This window comes from Narcine bancroftii, chromosome 10 (genome assembly GCF_036971445.1).
Source record: "Narcine bancroftii isolate sNarBan1 chromosome 10, sNarBan1.hap1, whole genome shotgun sequence".
Lineage (NCBI taxonomy): Eukaryota > Metazoa > Chordata > Chondrichthyes > Torpediniformes > Narcinidae > Narcine > Narcine bancroftii.
The window spans coordinates 92,113,005-92,131,964 of NC_091478.1; the positions used below are offsets into that span (position 1 = coordinate 92,113,005).

General features: G+C 42.0%; 1 long non-coding RNA gene across 1 annotated transcript in view; it reads left to right on the forward strand.

Annotated features, from left to right (window-relative positions):
• Window positions 1–2,250: 2,250 nt before the first annotated feature.
• LOC138744949 (uncharacterized) overlaps window positions 2,251–18,960 on the forward strand; it is a 275,183-nt gene continuing 258,473 nt past the window's right edge. The window contains exon 1 of the long non-coding RNA XR_011345893.1: window positions 2,251–2,320. This is a non-coding gene — a long non-coding RNA (uncharacterized lncRNA). The remainder of the gene's footprint in view (window positions 2,321–18,960) is intronic.

The window sequence follows — 18,960 nt, forward strand, 5'->3', positions numbered from 1 at the left end:
AGACATTTTCTCTGGCAGGGCAGAGGGTTCTGGGGTGCTTTCTTTGTTCACAGAAAAAGCACTTTGGACCCTGAAGGTGTGGTGCTGCTGTTGTGAATTCCTGTGAGGCAGCATACTTTTCTTTTCGTGGGGCTAGAGAGTCCGGCATTGTGATGTTTGTCCAAGACCCAGGGTCCTCTGAGTGCTCCTCCAATTCTTTCCTGGTGCTTTCTAAAGCATCTGCAATAGTCTCTGCCTCATCTAGCCCCACCATTCCTTTCTCCAGCGATCGATGTCTCGTCTCAGTGGAACATATGCCCGCAACAATTCTGTCCCTAATAAGGTCCTCCGCACACTCCTGAGCTGATACTGCTTTAAAGTTGCAGCCTCTCGCCAGGTCTTTCAGAGAGAGTATAAAGTCTCTGACAGACTCCCCTACTTGTTGTGACCTGGTCATGAGTCTGTACTGGGAGTGGAGTTCCCGATGCCCCTCACTGTAATGCCTCTGTAAAATGCTCATTGCCTCTTGGTAGGACCTGGCATCTTGTATAAGGGAGTAAGGGTGGTCTCCCAGCTGGGCTAACAGCAGCATTAATAGCTCTTTATCCAATGCCTCAGCACCATCCACGTAATTTACAAAACATCTCTGTCAGCAGCCAAAGTGCGTGCCGGCTCCGGGATTTCTGGGGTCGAGCTCCAGCTTGTCTGGTCGCAGCACATGGCTAAGCCACAGTCTCTGGTCCCTTAGGTGTAGCAAGGGTGGACTCTGGGGTACTGGGAGCTGCTGGTAGAGCCTCTGTGGGGCTTATGTCTGCTGGAGGAGTAACCTGGGTGCTTGGGGCTGTTGGCTGAGTCTCTGGCTTTGGGACATTTGCAGCGGGCTCAGGGGGGATCCCAGCTGTAGCGTCAGTTCTCCGTGGTACTGGGGAAACTGCTGCTGGGGGAGTGACGGTAGCAGTGTCTGCTTTCTCTGGCTCTGGAGTGTTTGGGAATTCTGCACATTTGTGGAGATCCTTCCACCCGCACTTGTAGTGGCCCCTTTCTGGTCGGTCCGGGGTTTAGGGTCGGCGGCGCCTGTACCGGCGAACCCTCGGGCAGGCAGGGCTCTTGTCCGTTTCTTACCTGCTCTACCATACTTCTGTGGTCTTCCCTGCATTCCACCACGATCCCAGTACAGCGGTTCCTCGCCGTCTCTGTCCTCGGAAGCACATGCGCGCTCTTCGTTCCCGGATTCCATTCCTCAGAAAGAGTCTCCAGGTGGTCGGGAATGCGCGTTGGAGCAGAAGCAGCATCCATCCTAATAGCTATCATATTAGTTTATTAAATTGTACTGACAATAACCACAACAGCTTTAATAAACTAATATGTACACTAAGAGGTCTTGTCTCTCTTCAAGACAAACCTGAAGGGCTCGACTGTAGCTCTGGACTGCTTTATAGGCAAGGTCACCGGGATGACCCCGGGTGACCTAGTGGTGTAATTACATATCACCACACCACTGAAATACTGATACATCAGACTTTAGCGTCTCCTTTTCAAATTTCATAGCGAACTCGATTATATTGTGTTCATTACCGTAAACAAATCTAATGGCCAACGTTGTTTCCAAGGTGTTGCCCACAACGACTCCCAAATAAAAAAACCAAAGACTTTCTTGATAAAATATCTGAAAGAAGTGTGCTCAAGGAATGTAGAGAATTTCAATAGAGCGTTGTAAGCTTTGATACACGTTTGATAAAATTTTAAACAATTGTAAATCATTTATTTTTGGTGGGCCTTGTCAGTAGTAGCAACCTTGGTTTGGGTGGTTGATTCATCAGTCAAAACTTTTCCTGTGGACAGTACTTTATTTTGAAGAAATAAATTTTAAAATTAAATTTTAATACATCAAACCAATTAATAGACACTTAATTTTGTTATATTTTGTGTTCAAGTTAAAATTGCATGAAATCAGTCTAATTGTCTAACTTCGTTTCAACTCCACTATTTCTCTCCACATCCATTGTATCAGTTGAAAACATCCAGTGTTGTGTGTCGGATGGTAATGGCATGATGTAATCAGCAGACAAGACCCAGGTTTGTCATGCTTTTTTATATACATCTCCATGAAAACCCAGGTTTGAGCTCGTGGAATAGTGTTCTGACTGACTTTACAGTTTTGTTAATGAAAAACAAATCCCTGGCAGTCATGTCTGAACTGCTTTGGCACGGCACTATTTTTCTCTGGCGCATGACTGGATTCCTTTGAATCTAACAGGACTGAGCAACCGTGGAAAGATTTGCAAGCAGTAATATGAAGCTGGTAGGTCAGCAGCATGCTTAGAGTGGTAGAAGAAACAAGGTGAGGGAATCTTTCAGAAATACCTTGTCACTTTACTGCGGAACGTGTCAGAGTTTGCCAAGTTAACAGACTTTTAAAGCGGGGTTTTACGATAATAATTTTGTTTGCTCTGCAAGGGAAGGTGTACAATTCATATTCGGAGAGATTTAGATACGTGGGCAATAAAAATGCACGGGAAACTGTAGGGGAAGATGCGAGAGAGGTACTGTCCAGAACCCATCAGTGAAACTAGTTTGGTCTGGGCGTCTGCGGGCTTTTCTCGTAATGCTGGAAGTAGGAGACGAGACAGTCAATTCTCCCTTCCACAATGTTCCTTTTTCTTCATGTTCAAGTTTTCCGATACATTCATTGTATTTTTAATCTTGCACTGTTATATAGGATGACATATTTTAAATAAATGGACCGCCTTTTGGCTTGGATTTGCTCGAGTTTGCTGACTGCCCACTCATCCAACGATAAATGACTTTGTGTAACTTTGTGAAAGGAGATGTTAACTTGAATTATTGATGCCACTTTCTGAGCCTGCTGCAATCTTGAAGAAAGCTTTGGTGAAATAGTTTCATGATGTGCGATCAAATGAAAGGAGAGTTAATTAAGAAAAGTTAATTGGTAGGAAATGTTTATTCTACATTGTGCCCAGGCGCAGAATGATTCTTTGAAGTGGGTATGATTCAAATCAAGATTTAATGATTTAGGATGGTGGAATTATTCAAATATTTATAAAAAAAAAATTTAGCATCCTGTTAAGCCCAAATATTTTTGTGTCGGTGTTTATAATAGCTCATGGTCCAGAGAAGTGCTGTTTTCTGGGTTGGATCGGTACAGTCACTTGGACTTGCAAAAAAGTAAAAAATTTGCATTCTTTCTTATATTTAAGGCTGTTTCTTTTGTTTTCTGACAAATTTTGATATGATTATGGATATTGCCCTATCAACCAGAAATACATTTTGCTTGTTCAGAGGACAAATGTTTATTTGTTCATAATAAGGACAAAATATTGTTAGATGTAGCTGTGTTTTGGATAGTTTTGTGAATCTGGACTAAGCTGATGCTGAGGTTGCAGGTGATTTATTAATCATTGCGGAATCCCTGTTCAAGAATCGGTCTATTAACCTATTTGAGTTGCTACTGCCAAATTTAATTGACGATCAACCTAATCTGAGATGCGTGGCTGATCACCCGTGATGAGAAAAAGACAAAGTAAAATGTTGACTTTGTTGTAAAGTAGTTGTTTGTTCATTTTAGTTCTTGGTGAAACTGATGTCAGGCTTGTTGAAGATAACAGGAGACTTTGGGACATAATTACAAAAGCTGGCGGCGAATGAAATGTCTCCTTCAAACTGTTGGTTCCAGTTGGTACAGCTTGTGTCACATTTGACATCACAGTCTATGCACATTGCATTGATCTTCTCTTCTGCCCATCGAGCTTCCCCTTTTGGAAATTAAAAGACAGAGATAAGACAACAATTGCATTCAATAAAATGATTTATAATTCCAATTGCTTAATCATTTTTCAGACTCTAGACATTCTCAATAATTTTTCTGTAATTCTTGTTTCCTCCCTGGATGTTGATGGATGAATGTCAACTTGGTGATCACTTTCAGGTAGTCCATCAATGCTTTGCTAGTAGCTCCCTTATCTCCTGCTGTGGTGTTCACTTCTGCACATTTTCTTTTGCTGCTAATTGGTATAATCTAGGATTTGTGTATGAGCCATAATACTTGGCACCATGCACCTATTCCCAGCTCGAGCTCTCATCCAGATGCTTAACCTTGGCTGAAAGGCCTAAAATAAGCACTTGAACTTTGCTGCAAACCTGGAATTTCTTTTTGCCTTGAAGATAAATATTTCTTATTTGATCTCATTCTTCTTCACTGCTTGAAACTAGGGTTCACGATCACTTTGTCTAGGGGTAATTAATAATCCAATATTGCATTATTGTACATGTTGAATACTACTCCAAAAACATCTGTTCTTTACAGGCACATAGAGTCATTGAGACTTCCAGCACAGAAACCAATTTTTCAGCCCTTGCTGACTCGATTAGGCCCAGTGTTTGTATTTGGCCCACATTTCTCAGAAATTTTCAATAGGGACTGCTTTTCACGAACAGTTCCTTTTGATGCTCTCTCACACTGTTCTGCCACTCCACTTGTTGTCGGGTGATACACAACATCTATCAGATTGGCCCAAGTGACATTGTCTGTCACTATGTACCAGTTCCTCTGGTAACATATTGCAAAGATTGATGACAAATTGTTCAAGGTTCTTTAAGTGTTACCACCGGATGTGTCATGTTGCATTTTTAACTGCTTCGAGTAACTTTTACATTTGCACCAGAAGATGGTCTTCTTACAATAGTATTTGAAATAACCAAGTAGGATGCTTCTTCATATTGTCCATTGTCATGGACACATGACTCTGAGGGGTCTCTGTTTTGCTTCTCTTTAACTGTAGAAGGGGATTCAGGCAGTTAGTGCCAATGGCGAATCTGTCTGCCTTACGGTAGACAAAAACAAATTTCATGTAATTTTGACTGTCTTTATTACATGACATTAAATTGAATCTTGTGTCCTCAGTGAATTCTGAAAATAGACATGCACTGACGATATTTTCTCCTTGCCATTTTCCAAAGACAAGGTCATTCTTCTTCATGCCCAGATGTTGGGCATGCAGCTGGCCTAGAAATGGTCTTGAAGTCTTTCACTTGATACATTCCTGGTGCACAAAGTTGAATGATAGCAATGAAACCTAATGTGATTTGTTTCTGCCATCATGGGATATGTGTGTATATACACCAGGCTTCCTGTGGAATTTACAGAGCTTGAAGGGTAAAGTCAAAAGCAGCCACCTGTACTACAAAATAAAATCCCTAAGTCCCCTTTTGATCTTTTTATACAGAATGTTTTGAGGGGCATCTGCTGTTGCATGTTACCTTGAGGCTCAATTGAGGTTAGGGTTAAGGGTTAGGGTTAGGCTGAATGTATGAAATCACCCCTTTGTTTCCTGGTTGCTCCCTGTTTTGGGGCTGAGATGGCAACTTTGGCCCTGAGATGGCAAGCAAAGACTTCTGGTCTGTGAAAGCTTGAAGACTGTGTCAGTGGAAGTCAACAAACCCCAAAATGGCAGTGCCTTTTTTCCCCCTCTTTGAAAGTATTGTAATTTACTCTGCATCTGTATGTGATGGCTGTGTGCAAGGGACTTTGTGATCATGGTGTATCAATGCCTCATTGGTATTGCTTAAAAAGTGATTAAATAAATTTAGCTTTCTTTTGCTGTCAGAGTTGACCAGGAATGACTTGTGATTGAGGCTGCTTTTCTATTCTTCATTTGACACTTGCTCTTCACTACAATGACACCATTTACTATATTATTGCAGTCAGTGCTTGACAAGGGTGATTTTTAAAATCCGGGTACAGAATGGACCTCAGCTCTGAAACATTTTCTGGCCTTGAGGCATTTAGTGCTCTGTGGTAGACCAGAACCAATTATCCTTCATCTTTCCGCCTCAATAGATTTATCCCTTTGATGCAAACTATAGCCACTTTTACACAGCCTTTTCAAGGCAGGAATGTTTCGCCTTTATTGCACCACGCTGTTCTGTGTAAAAGGTATGAATGTGGAATTGAGGTCATTGTAGTTGGCATTGGAGGTAGTCACAGTGCTGAATCACTTTATGCCGGTGTTGTTTGGTTCAATGTAAAAAAAAACAAAGCCGGCTTAATGACTGGTCTTCTTTACGATAGTATTGTGGGATCTCTGTGCTTTTTTTAAGAAGAGGCTTGTGATTCAGGAGCACTTTTTATGAAATCCGAAAAACCTGGCACTGAGACAATGGTTTTTTAATTTTAAAAAAATTTTTCACAAAATACATACAAACATTTCCTTCTTAAATATACACAGTGGCATTTTCTCCCCCTTTTTCCCCCTACCTTCCCTCCCCCCTTCCCACCCCCCTCTAAACCCATTAAACGTTCAACATATACAATACAATAAAACCATTAAACAATGTCATCACACAATGAAAATAAACAAGAAAATTGTGTCATCTACTTTTACACACTGGGTCAGTTCATCTTGTCTTTTTATCATTTTAGGGGGTGGAGGTCCAAGGCAAGCCCACTCTGTTGTGTTCCATGTACAGTTCCAAAATTTGTTCAAATAATGTGACTTTATTTTTTAAATTATATGTTATTTTTTCCAATGGAATACATTTATTCATTTCCATGTACCATTGCTGTACTCTTAGGCTCTCTTCTGATTTCCAAGTTGACATTATACATTTTTTTACTACAGCTAAAGCTATCATAATAAATCTTTTTTGTGCTTCGTGCAGTTTGAGGCCTAATTCTTTACTTCTTATATTACTTAGAAGAAAAATCTCTGGACTTTTTGGTATGTTGCTTTTTGTGATTTTATTTAATACCTGATTCAGATCTTCCCAAAACTTTTTCACTTTCTCACATGCCCAAATTGCATGTACTGTTGTTCCCATTTCCTTTTTATAGCGAAATCATCTATCTGATAATGTTGGATCCCATTTTTTTAACTTTTGGGGCGTGATATATAACCTGTGTAACCAATTATACTGTATCATGTGTAACCTTGTGTTTATTATATTCTTCATCGATCCAGAGCATAACTTTTCCCATATTTCATTTTTTATCTTAATGTTTAAATCTTTTTCCCACTTTTGTTTGGGTTTATAACTTATTTCATCATTTTCCTTCTCTTGCAGCTTGATGTACATTTTCATTATAAATCTTTTTATTATCATTGTTTCTGTAATCACATATTCAAAGCTGCTTCCTTCTGGTAATCTCAGTCTGCTTCCCAATTTGTCCTTTAAGTAGGCTTTCAGTTGATGGTATGCAAACATTGTACCATGAGTTATTCCATATTTGTACTTCATTTGTTCAAATGTTAATAAATGATTTCCCAAAAAACAATTTTCTATTCTTTTGATTCCTTTTCTCTCCCATTCTCTAAAGGAAAGGTTATCTATTGTAAAAGGGATTAGTGGATTTTGCATCAATAACAATTTTGGTATTTGATAATTCGTTTTTTTTTCCTTTCTAAGTGGATCTTCTTCCATGTATTAAGTAAATGGTGCAATACTGGTGAGTTTTTATATTGCGCCAGCTTTTCATCCCACTTATAAAGTATATGTTCCGGTACCTTCTCCCCTATTTTATCTAGCTCTATCTTAGTCCAATCTGGTTTTTCCCTTGACTGATTAAAAATCTGATAGATAGCTTAATTGTGCTGCTCTATAATAATTTTTAAAGTTTGGTAACTGCAAACCACCTTGGTTGTACCTCTCTGTTAATTTATTTAACGCTATCCTCGGTTTCCCCCCTTTCCATAAAAATTTCCTTATTATTCTCTTTAGTACATTGAAGAATTTCTCTGTTAAGGGAATTGGTAACGATTGAAATAAGTATTGTATCCTTGGGAAGACATTCATTTTAATGCAATTTACCCTCCCTATCAATGCTAGTGGCAATTCTTTCCAATGTTCTAAGTCACACATGTCAAACTCTGGGCCGCGGGCCAAATCTGGCCCGCGATATAATTATATTTGGCCCGCAAGATCATATTAAATATATATTAGAGTTAGCCCGCTGGCCTTCGCGCCAGTATAGTGCATGCACACTGAAGGTGAAAATGAAGACGCCGGAGGTGTGGAGGGATCTCAGAGTCCCGAAACCCGGGCATCGGAGCGCCGCACTCAGCCCGCCCGGATCCCGGACACACAGACGCGGCTGGAGTTGGGGACCAACCTCGCTGGGTCTGCGCTTCAGCGGCGACGCCGGACCGAACGTCTCGTTGGTGATGCCTTCCCCCTCGCTCCGTGCGCGGTGGACCCTGCCTCCCGCTCTTTTGTTGGAGACGAGCCCGGCGCCGTGAGATCGCAGTTTAATCCCTCTCCAACCATGGGAGAGGGATTTGGCCCGCGATATAATTATATTTGGCCCGCAAGATCATTTCAAAAATGTATTAGAGGTGGCCCGCTGGCCGCCGCGCCAGTATAGCGCATGCACAGTAATACAACAAATCCCAGAATGCATTGGCGTCAGCCTGCTAATCGCCCCCACCTCCTCTGTTTACATTGCAGGGTCTCACTGTGGACTCTGGTTTTGGGGCCTGGCCGGTATCAGGGGAAGCCAAGGCCGCTTCCCAGCGCCCGGAACCGGAGGCCTCGGGCCTGACCTCGCCAGGATCGTTGCCCACTCCCCCTCCCTGCCGCAGGCCGATCCGTGACTCACGGTGATGGGGCCGCTGATCCGCCGAGATGCCGCCCTGCAGCGAGAGCTGATGGCCCCGCACTGTCGTTGTCCAACCCGATCGCCCGCAAACCCCGCCCTCCCGCACACAGGCCTGAGTAAGGATTATGAACTTTAATCTCAAGATAAAACGATCTTCCAATCGTTTCATGTCACAGTGATAAATATATTCCTGGTTAAAAATGGTCCTGCACCTGGATACAAGCTCATTAGGCATAAAACTTGAAAAGTGTGTAAATCAAAGGATATCTGTACCAATGGAAAAAGGGCATGGCAAATAACCCTGCTAGAGTTAATGTAATGGTCAACATATCACTTTCCTTAAGGTTACAAGGATTAATCTCTTGCAATATCTTGACCACTATGGTCAGAAAAACATAGGAAACAATTTCTACCTATATATTGTGTCAGGTACATATGGGATATTCTGAGTATTTTCTGAAATAGTAGCATTTTGCTCACCCTAGTTTAAATAGCAGAGGTTGGGTCATCGACTATGAAATATTACCTAATCTTGGGATGTAGGCAGTGCTGTACTTTTGTCACTCAGTGTTCTTTGTTAAATGTTATCTTGTCATTGCTGCAGAGAGGCGGAGTCTTGTCTGAATCTTAAAAGCCTAGAGAACAAGTCAATGGCTACAGCATTTCGTGACAAATGCAAAAATGGGATTTAGAACCATGAAACACTGTAGCATAGAAACAGGCATTTTGGCCCATCTTGTCTGTACCAAACTATTTTTGCCTACTCCCATCAATCTGCACCCAGACCACAGCAATTCCTGTAGTGGGGATCACCCAGTGGCAACCCATTTCAATTCCCTACCCCATTCCCATGCCATCATGTCTGTCCATGGGTTTGTGCACTTTCAGACTCAGACCACCCACAAATTGGAGGTACCACACCTCGTATTCCATTTGGGGACACTCAACCAGATGGCATTAACATCAGTTTCTCCAATTTCTGTTATCCCCATCCCTGTATTCCCCCTTGCCCTATCCTGATTTCCCCTTTTCTCTAGCTCAGACTCTCTGTCTCCATTCCTCCAGCTCTGTATTCAGCAATTCTTGCCTTTCCTCTCCTGTTCCCCTATCCATATCAAATCATCACCTTTTGTCTGTTGGCCTAGCTCCTTCCCCTGCCCTTTCTTCCCTTCTCCCCAGCCTTTTTGCTCATGTGTTGAAGGGCTCAGGGATGAAATGTTGGTTATATACCTACCTCTTATGGATGCTGGTAGACCTTCTGAGTTCCTCCAGCTTTTTTGTGTTTTTTTTAAGACTAATGGCATAATGATCACTAGATCCAAAGTGTTCCCTTGCATGCATTTCCACCTCCTAGCTTGTATTGTTCCCTATAAGGAGATCCAGAATTATACTCTCCTTAGTTGGGAGTATATATATTGATTAAATAAAATTTCCTAAACATATTTGAAAAATTCAAACCCATTCAGCCCTTTTATAGTCAATGTGTGGTCATTTCAAATCACCTCCTGTTATAACCTTGTGTTTCTTGATGTGGTTATCTCTGTCTATAAAAATGTTTCATGGTTACAATGTCATAATCCCACGTGCTGATCCATGCTCTGAGCTCATCTTCTTTTCCTACATTGCACTTTGCATTTAAATAGACTCAACTATGAACATTATTCCCATCAAGTGGATCATCTACTATGGTCACAGGGGTAGTTCACAAGGGGACGATTGGTGGAAAGGGAGGAATGGACAAGGGAGTAACAGAAGGGGTGGTCCCTGGGGAAGGTGGAGAGAGGAATATGTGTCTAGTGGAGGGATCATGTAGTAGATGGCGGAAATGACTGAAGAGCATGTGTTGAATGCGGAGGCTGGTGGGGTGGTAGTTGAGGACAAGAGGAATCCTGTCCTTGTTGTGCGTGAGGGCAGAGGGGGCCAAGACAGATGTGTGGGTAACGGAGGATATGTGGGTGAGGGGCGAGTTCATGGTGGTAGAGGGAAAGCCAGGTTGTTTGAAGAAGGAGGACATCTCTGATTGAGAGAATGGAATAGAATCCTTATGGGGACAGGGTGGGAAGAGGTGTAGTTGAGGTAGCTGTGGGAGTTGCTGGATTTATAGAAGCTGTCTCTTAAAAGTTTGTCTCCTGTGATGTAGACAGAGAGATTGAGGAAAGGGAGAGTGTTGCTAGAGATAGACCAAGTGAACCTGAGGTCAGGGTGGAAGTTGGCTGCAAATGGATGAAGTCAATGAGCTCATCATGGATACATAAGGCAGCATCGATGTAGCAAGGGAAGAGTTGAGGGACCTTGCCAGTGTAGGCTTGTAGCATGGATTGATCCATGTTGTCAACAAAAAGGCAGGCTGTATTATGTTTAAAAACACTAAATTGGCTAACTTTCTATCGTGACTCCTCCTAGCTGTCGTTACAGGGACCCAACACAAGCACTTGGGGCACCCATTGAAAGAGAACGCAAGCGGGAATGGCATCCTAGTGTCAATCAGCCCAGAAAAATGGGAGCCCCAGTACACCCTGGATGTATATCTGCCAGCCTGCCCCCTGCTTCACCAAGGGATAGCACAGTGACAGGCATCTTGGCTCTGTGCGTAAGGAGCACCCAAGCATAAGGCCAAGGCATGGGATGTGCAAGCCGGGGGTGGGGGGGCCTCTGGCACCTGATGGATGACCTTGCATTCCCTGCTTGCAGACTTTGGTGGTAAGGGTGCTTACATTTGCCAGCTAAGTCGGAGAAACCAAGCATATGAGTTGGTGACCAAACAAATTCCTTTTTTCTACCCTCCCCTCTGACACTGGGGAGCAGCTCCCACAGTACCCTGCTCCATCGGTAACACAACAACCCTGTTTGGTCAGGGGTGGGGGCTGAGGTGTTGTAATTGAATTTGACAATGTGCCTTGTCCAGCATTCAGAAGGCACTAGTGTATATATTGACCCACTTGATTAGTATTTTTTTAAACCTGTCTTTTTGTTTTTACTTATATACATAGAGTTATTGATTGTTTCATGATTGGTGAGTGGTGTGACCTCCAAGGGGTGGATTGTATTAGGAAGGATTGTGGCTGTCATGTGTTGGAAGACACCTCGTTGGAAGACACACCAGCTGCCAATCAAGTTTTGGTTCTGCCCCACCCATTAATGCACACCTTGCCATTGGTCCAACGTAAATTACCTTGACTGCACTCTCCAGCCTGCCTGTATTTGGCCTTGGGTCATTGGCTGTTATAATTGGATTAACCCTCCTGGCACTGAGCCATTTGATCTGGGCTTGACCCTCCAGCACTATAAAGGTGCCATGTTCTCTTTGTTCTCTCTCTTTGCCAGTTTGGGACCACCCTGCTTCACTCCAGGCCAAGAAATGTGGAAGGATGCTGGAGAAACTGTTGGTAAGGTGTTAAAAGGGTTGGGAACATTTAATTAGTGACCCTTGTAGTTTAGAGCCAGGCCTGCACTGAGTCAAGGGGAGGGGGGAGGGAGGGTGGGGCATCATAGTGATTTTTCCTTGATCATTATATGTACCAGTTCTTTGTGTGTGTGTGTGTGTGTATTTGTCCCCACACTCGTTAATTAATTCCTGCTATTTCTTTCCCATGGCTGCTGTAAGCTGTGTGTGTTGCATCAGTTACCATTTCCAACACTTGCCTTCTATAAATGAAGTTCCTCCCCCTCAAAACTGTGTTCAGAGTACTTCCTTCGAGACCTACCAAACCTGTTTCCTCGTTCACAACACAGGCATAGCTTGGGTCCAAGCAGGTAACCATGGCTACCCCTTTAATCTGGAGAAAGTGGGATAAGTCAAAGGAGAAATTATTGAGGGTGAGGACAAGTTCTGCCAGCCAGAGGAGGATAGTGGTGGTGGTGCAGGGGGATTGGTTGGTCCTATTGTCCAGGGCTCTGACTCAACACATCAATGGCATTGTGAAGAAAGTATATCAGTGCCTCGACTTTCTCAGGAATTTTCAGAGATTTGGTATGACACCAGAAACCCTGGCAAATTTCTACAGAGATGTGGTGGAAAGTGGGCTGACCGGCTGCATTATGGCCTGGTATGGGAACACCAATACTCCTGAGCATAAAGCCCTCCAAAAATTGGTGGACACAGCCCATGACATCACAGACAAAACCATCCCCACTATTGAGTACATCTACAGGGAACATTGCTGTAGGAGGGCAGCAGCAATCATCAAAGACCCACACCACTCTGCACACACACACACACACTCTGTTCTCGCTGCTACTATCAGGAAAGAGGTATAGGAGCCACAAGACTTGCACCCCTAGGTTTAGGAAGAGCTGCTCCCCCTCCACCATCAGACTCCTCAATGACAAACTCAATCAGAGACTCATTTAAGGACTGTTACTTGTGCACTTTATTGATTTTCTTTTTGTTCTCTCTGTATTGCACAGTCAGTTTGTTTACATTCAATTTCTGTTCACGGTTCTTTGTTTACATGTTTATGCTGGGTACAGTTTACTTTTTTGCACGACCAATTAGTGGTAATTCTGCCATGCCCGCAGGAAAGGGGAATCTCAGGTCGTTTTATTTGCTGCCACCACCCTGAGCACTGCACCCCTGGGCATTGGATCAGAAGAGGTAGAATCCTTTTGGGTTGAGTTAAGTAATGGTAAAAGTACACTAATGGCAGTTATATACAGGCTCCCAAACAGCAGCTGGGATGTGGATAACAAAATATAATTTGAAATAGATAAGACATGTCAGAAGGATAGCGTTACAATAATTATGGGGGAATTTAACATGAAAGTAGATTGGGGAAAGTCAGGTTGGTGCAGGACCTCAGGAGAGAGAGTTTGTGGAAGGCCTTTTTTGGAGCAGCTTGCGGATGAATCCACGGGGGGGGGGGGGGTGGGGGGGGGTCGGCTGCTCTGGATTGAGTGCTATGTGATAAGTCAGAGGTAATTGAAGAGCTTGAGATGAAGGAACCCTAAGGAGGAAGCGATCACAATATGATTGAGCTCACTTTGAAATTTGGAAAGGAGAGACTAGAGTCTAATATGTCGATATTTCAGTGGAGTAAAGGAAATTACAATCGCATGAGAGAGGATCTGGCCAAAATTGATTTGGGGGAGAAACACACTAATGAGAAAACAGCAGATCAACAATGGCTGGAGCTTTTGCGTGAAATGAGGAAAATGCAGGACAGGCACATACCAAAAAGAAAGAAAATTGTGAATGTAAAAGTGAGACAACTGTAGCTGACAAGAGAAGTTAAAGCCAAAGTAAAACCAACAGAGATGGAAAACAAGGAAGCAAAAATAAGTGGGAAGATAGAGAACTAGGAAACTTTTTTAAAAAACAGAGAAGACAGCGAAGAAGGTGATTAGGAAGGAAAAGATGATCTATGAAAGGAAGCTAGCAAGGGAGCAAGGCAGTAGAAAGGAAATTAGCTTGAAGTCAGTGGTTGTGAAGCTGTTGGAATTGATTGTAATGGATAAGGTTACAGAATACCTAGGGGTGCATGAAAAGAAAATCATCCCTGACAAACCTATTCCATTTTTTTTGCAGAGATCACAGGTAGGATAGACAGGGGATGCAGTGAATGATGTGTATTTGGACTTTCAAAAAAAAACTTTGACAAGGTGCCACGCTAAAGGCTGTGAAACAAGATGAAAGCCCATGGAATTACAGGAAGGATACTAGCATGGGTAGAACATTGGCTGAATGGCAAGAAACAGAGATTTGAAATAAAGTGATCTTATTCTGGTTGGCTGTTCCGCAGGGGTCAGTGTTGGGACCGCTTCTTTTTATGTTGTATATAAATGATGTGGCTTTGTCTAAATTTGTAGATGATACCAAAATGAGTGGTAGGGGAGGTGGTGCGGAGGATAGCAAAACGCTGCAAAGAGACTTGGCTAGATTAGGAGAATGGGCAAAGAAGTGGCAGATGAAATATATTGTTGGAACATGTACAGTTATACACTTTGGTTGCAAGAATAGACAGGCAGACTATTATTTGGATGGGGAGAGAAATTCAAAATTCCAAAGTGCAAAGGGACTCGGGAGATCTCGTGCAGAATACCCTAAAGGTTGACTTCCAGGTTGAGTTGAAGGTGAAGAAGGTGAATGCAATGCTGGCATTTGTTTCTGGAAGGATTGTATACAAGAGCAGGGATGTAATGTTGAGACTCTATAAAACCCCAGTGAGATCTCACGGAGCATTGTGTATGGTTGGAGCGCCGTATTTGAGAAAAGACCTGCTGGCATAGGAGAGGGTTCAGAGAAAATACACTAAAATGATATCAGAAATGATAAGGTTAGTATATGAGGAACAATTATTGGCTATTGGACTATACCTGTTGGAGTAGAAAAGGATGAGGATGGAACCTCATAGAGGCACTTTGAATACTGAAAGGTCTGGACAAACTAGATGTGACAAGGATGTATCCCATGGTAGAGGATTCAAGGACAAGAGGGCAAAATATCTGGATTAAAAAGGTGTCAATTTAAAACCGAGATATGGAAAAATTTATTTAGAGTGTTGTGAATCTGTGGAACTTATTGATTGCCACAGGTGACTGGAAGTGAGGTCATTGGGTGTATTTAAGGCAGAGGTTGACAGATATTTGATTAGTCAGGGCATCAGGGGTTATGGGGAGAAAGCCGGGGAGTGGAGCTGAGTGAGTGGATGGATCAGCTTATGTTTAGAATGGAGGAGTAGACTCGATGGGCCAATGGGCCTACTTCAGCTCCTATATCTTGTAATCTTGTGACCTCCTACAATCTATTATAATTGCATAACTTACTGATACTGACCATTCTGTCTGGCCTGCTATGTACCATGTGTGTTTTACATGCACTCCTACTTGATGTAATGGCAGAATTGTAGTTCATCCTTTGGGTTTCCTGCAGTTTTCTCTTGTAAAGTTTTTAATTTGTGTATTCAATTCATGGCTATTCAGCTTCACAAGATATAGGAGCAGAAACAAGTTAATTGGCCCATTGAATCTGCTCTGCCATTCTATCATTAGTTGATACATTCTCCCTCTCAGCCCACTCACCAGCCTTCTCCCCATAACCCTTGATGCCCTGACTAATCAAATACCCAGGGATGAAGTGCTACTGGAGCACTGCTCTGGCACCTCATGGACCTGCTACAGGGCTTCATTGGCACCTCGTCGCTCCATGTGGGGGGCAGGGGCAGAACCCCCACAAAGGCCAGATCTCGTGAGACCTCCTTGTCGCCATGTTTGGTGAGCTCTGGCATCTAAAAAAAATTGCACCTCTGTAAATATCTGTCAATTTCTGAATGATTGTTTTCTTTCTGGGCAGTCTGAATTCTGTAAGATCCCTTCCTCTGCCCCAATGAAGTATTTGGAATATGAATGAGTGCTACATTTTGATCTCAGGATCTATAGTTCCATAAATTAGAATCCCACCCCAACATTCTGGAATGCAACTTTAATGTTGCCTTCTGAGATGCTTCCTTCTGACATTTTTGAGATATTTTTAAATGCAATTGATTCCAAGGAAATCTCAATGATCTCTGCAGTTTCTTATTAAAAAGCACAAAATGATTTAACAGTTAAAGTAAGACTGTTGGGAAGGAAAGATTAACTTGTCAGACAGATAAAGCTGTCAGGTGTTACCTATCTGTGGGAAGCAGCTACATGTTTCCATGGAAGGATAAACTGGTCACATCATCATTTCAAGGTGAAACTCAGAGCCATTGCAGATCCCTGACTCTTGTTTTATCCAGGCTTAAGTTAAATTAGTTAATAATCAATCCAGAATTATTCCATTGTCATTTAGAGAACCCTCTCATCTTCATAAATATCTTCTACCCAGTGCGAAAAGATTGTAAAATAATATGTATCATCAAGGAATTGACTGCACCTTTTGTGCACTTGGACTTCCAGTTTGACAACAGAGCCCAAAATTTGAAATTGGTGCATTCTAATGTTGTGACAGCTGTGTGGAAGGTTAACTGAAACCAGAACCCCATTATCAATCACTTGTGCCTCTGCAAATCTTGCATTTTAATAACATAGAACATGATTTTTGACTATTTTCCTTATTATTGTAATGCACACTTTTGTGGTGTTAAGTTTTTCAAAGAGGGTATATATCATAAGTCAAAATATCCAATTCCTTGTATTTCATATTATTCTAGTACTCCTTTAAATATCATTCTGCATGAAGCCAAGAATAAAATTTAAAATGTTCCTTTCCAATATTATTTGGATAATTTTTATGCATTAAGGAAAAATAGTTTCTTAGATTTGAATTCTATTTCAAACCACTGAAAGAAGAATGATATTTCTGCTAAGCTTAATTGTTGAAAAGAAAGTGAGGGGTCCCAACTTCACTTGTGTAATAGAATTGTTATGGTGCAGAGAGGCTATTTGGCTTGTGAAGTGCTGTCTTAAGAATTGGTCTTCATTGCATTGATTTTGAGTTGACAGTGATAACGCTGTTTTTCAATGTCATGACTGTTAGGGAATTGTTAGTCAAATCCCAATTTTTGTTATATTCCACTAGTTCCTGCTGTGCGGGACATGTTTTTCATATCTGTGAGCAGGATCAGGCTTGAACTAATGTTTGCCTTAACCAAACTGTGTTCATGTCACAGGAATGTCTATTTGCATACTAAAAGATTGAGTAGCCTGTAGTTCTGCATGCAGTTTTCATTGTCTTTGGAAAGACAGAAAATTATAAAATACAAATTCCAATCTAATATTTTAGAGACCAAATTGAAGATTTTCATCATCTAAAATAAAAAAAAATTACACATGTCATTATTACTCAAGAGCAGTTTGATTATGTAATAAAATTCTCATTCTATTCTATTTGTGACCTCACATTGAGTTCCGGGTTTAACTTCTGGTCAACATACAATGAATATTAGAAAATAAAGCTTCCACTCCACTGGTAGAATCTTCACCTGAATTTTCTCAATTTCCTGTACTTCTGCTAATGTCCAATTTCACATGCCATACACATAGGTAGAATTCCTTACTCCTTTTATAGTATCAGCCTCTACATCAAGCACAACATTTCCACCAGCTTCAGCGTGATTACGTCCTCAGTCACATCTTCTGCTCCCCTCCCCTTTCTGCTTACCACATTGATCACTCTCTCTCTGATTCTCTGGTTTGCTCAACCATCCCCATACCCATGTACTTCTGCAATCTTAGGAAATGCAGCACTTGTCCCTACTTCTCTCTCTCTATTGCCCATCCAATTGAAGCAGGTATTTGCATGCACCTTGTCTCCAACCATGTCTGTTGCGTTCGATGCTCTCGATGGAAAGTATTCTTAAAGATAATATGTATAAGTATCTAGAGACGCAGGGACTGATTAGGGACACACGACATGGGTTTGTGCGGGAAAGGTCATGTTTGACAAATCTTGTTGAATTTTTTTGAGGAGGTGACTGGGAAGATTGAGGGCAAAGCAGTCGATGTAGTCTATATGGATTTCAGTAAGGCCTTCGATAAGGTTCCACAAGGAAGGCTGGTAAGGAAGGTTCAGGCGCTAGGTATTAATGTCGAGATAGTCAGATGGGTTCAATGGTGGCTAGAAAGTAGGTGCCAGAGAGTCATGGTGGATAACTGACTGTCGGGATGGAGGCTGGTGACAAGCGGTGTGCCTCAGGGGTCAGTGTTGGGTCCTTTGTTGTTTGTCTTTTATATTAATGATGGAGTGGTAAACTGGATTAGTAAATATGTGGATGATACAAATGTAGGGGGAGTTGTGGATAGTGAAGATGGTTTTCGGGGACTGCAGAAGGATTTGGATGGCTTAGAAGAGTGGGCTGAAAGTTGGCAGATGGAGTTTAATGTAGATAAGTGTGAAGTGCTTCATTTTGGGGAGAACAATCAAAACCGGACATGTACGCAGTGAAGGAGAGGGCATTAAGGAATGCAGAGGAACAGGGAGATCTTGGAATAATGGTTCATCATTTTTTTGAAAGTGGATTTTCATGTGGATAGAGTGGTAAAGAAGGCTTTTGGTATGCTGGCCTTTAGAAGTCAAAACATAGAATATAGGAGCTGGGAGGTGATGTTGAGACTGTTCAAGGCATTGGTGAGGCCAAATTTGGAATGGTCCCCAAATTACAGGAAGGATATCAATAAGGTAGAGAGGGTGTATAGAAGATTTATTACTAAAAAGTTGCCTGGATTGCCGTATCTAGAATACAAATAAAGATTGAGTAGACTGGGTCTTTATTCATTGGAGAGTAGAAGGTTGAGAGGGTATTTGTTAGGGGTATTTAAATTTATGAGAGGGATAAATAGAGTAGATGTGAATAGGCTCTTCCCCTTGAGGGTAGGTGAGATTGGGACGAGGGGTTATAAGTTAAGGGTTGGGGGTAAAAGTTTAGAAGTAACATGAGAGGGAGCTAGCTCCT